At 44.4% G+C, this 2,097-nt stretch overlaps 1 long non-coding RNA gene across 1 annotated transcript; it reads left to right on the plus strand.

The window, feature by feature from the left end:
- The first annotated feature begins 173 nt into the window (after window positions 1-173).
- Window positions 174-1,740, plus strand: LOC106812613. The gene is made up of 3 exons (XR_001394359.1): window positions 174-274; window positions 494-713; window positions 1,584-1,740. It is a non-coding gene; the product is annotated as an uncharacterized LOC106812613 (long non-coding RNA).
- The last annotated feature ends 357 nt before the right edge of the window (window positions 1,741-2,097 follow it).

The raw sequence follows: 2,097 nt of genomic DNA on the forward strand, positions 1-2,097 counted from the left end.
CCTGAAATTCTGTCAGGTTAATGAAATCTAAACCGATCAGCTTCATGATTCACCATATTTAATTTTTTACAGAAGTTAAAACAAAGGTTCGTCAACCATTGTAATGATGTATACGCCACGATTATTAGGAAAACATTTTCTAGCGCGAGGAACCAGAGTTGCATTTCTAGTTGTTATCTTCTGCGTAATAGTGAGCCTATGGATATATGCTGTTTTTTTGAGCACGCATTACGAATCTACCAATGGAGATCGGCCAGCAATTCTTGATGCCACGGTGAGTTGCGGCAGACGGTATCTGGCGAAGAAAACTCGTGCTAAATCACTTTTAAAACAAGCTAGACAACTGCCAATCTTCCGAGGGTTTCTCACTGTAGACATATACACACACACGCACGCGCACGCACGCACGCACGCACGCACGCACGCACGCGCGCGCGCGCACGCACGCACACACACACACACACACACAATACTCGGTCACTATTCGCTACAGAAGTTCTACGCGACACGAAAAAGTGAGGTGGCGGTTGATGTGCTACCGGAAGACCGACGTCTCATGCGCCTTTACGAAGTAGCTCTCCATCGCCATGGACTCACGCCGGTCCGTGCAAGCTCCTCGGCCGTCGGGCAACCGCCGGAGACTCTCAATCGTTTATGTGACGCGCTGACTAGCAACAGAATCCTGTGCCTTTCATCATCTCAACACAAGACTGGTAACAACACTGCTGGAGTAACCATCGCACTGGTCGGGGCCGTACGCTCCTGCAGCCCCTCAATACATTTGAGGGAAAATGCGAAATTACGCTTAATGAGTGTAAATAACTGTAGATGATTGTATTAATATGATGCATTAAAAAATGATGCATTAGGCATCTTACCCCGCACGCGGTTTATTCCTTAAAACTACATAAAAAGTAGTAATTTTTCGGCATTACTCGAGTAAGTCACGAAATATTGCTCTCCCCGAGATATTTTGCTCAGCATACAAGGCTCAAGAAAAATTAATAGAACGACGAACTATTAACGATTGTGGATTATACCGCACACCGGTTACGGGATTACTGTATGCATATCTTTCCGCTCGGGAGGACCGGTATTAAAATGGTTAACAGCGAGCGGGATTTTCTAGCGATTCTTCACTACGTAGTCTGTCTCTCTCTCTCTCTCTCTCTCTCTCTCTCTCTCTCTCTCCCTCTCTCTCTACCTAAATTTAACAAACAGGTTTTGCGCTTGACACCACCACTTGCAGCTCTCTCAGAATCCATAGTTACGGTACATAGTTACGGTAATTGTACAATGTTCAGTAAAGAGAAATGTGTAAAATGTAGGGATTACCATTGGGAAACTTAAAGTAACGGAAAGAAACGTAACACAAGTGACTACTAACATTATAGAATAAGTAGTCTTTCACGCTATGCTATATGTTTTCTTTTCAAAACACGTTGCTCTACTACTGCATTATTCGACTAGCATTTATTATTCTCTACTTTCTTCTGGAACATAACCAATATTGCATTGGCGCCATTGTTGCACTGGGTCCCCCACTAATATATATATATATATGTATCATTATTTGCTTTCAGTAAAGGACGACACGTACAGGCCAGGCGTAGTACCGTGCGTTTCTAAATTGAATTTCAAGGAATACACTGCCCGTGAAAGAATGTGGATATTAAAGCAATCCCGTCCAGTCAGGAAAATATTGCTGTTGAATCAGACATTCGGTAGTGACACGGATAAAAGGTTAACAAAACACATTTTTTATGCGAATCAGGTGTGCACTCCTATTTTATAGGATACCCTTATTATTAGATCAACCGTGGGGACAACCTGTTGTACAGTTTGGATGTACGCGCACTCCCTCTCTCTTTCTCTCTCTCTCTCTCTCCCATCTTTCTCTGCTTCTCTGCCCCTCTCTCACCCTCTACCTCATCTCCAATATCTTTCCTTGTCTTTCTCCCCCTTCTATTTATTCTCTCTGATACTCTCTCGCCTTTCTCCCTTTCGACCATCTGTCTCTCCCTCCCTCGCTTCCTCCCTCCCTCCCTCCCTCGCTCCCTCTCTTCCTCCCCCCCTCTCTCTCTCTCTCTCTCTCTC

The sequence above is a fragment of the Priapulus caudatus genome, unplaced genomic scaffold (genome assembly GCF_000485595.1).
Source record: "Priapulus caudatus unplaced genomic scaffold, Priapulus_caudatus-5.0.1 Scaffold666, whole genome shotgun sequence".
NCBI classification, from domain to species: domain Eukaryota; kingdom Metazoa; phylum Priapulida; class Priapulimorpha; order Priapulimorphida; family Priapulidae; genus Priapulus; species Priapulus caudatus.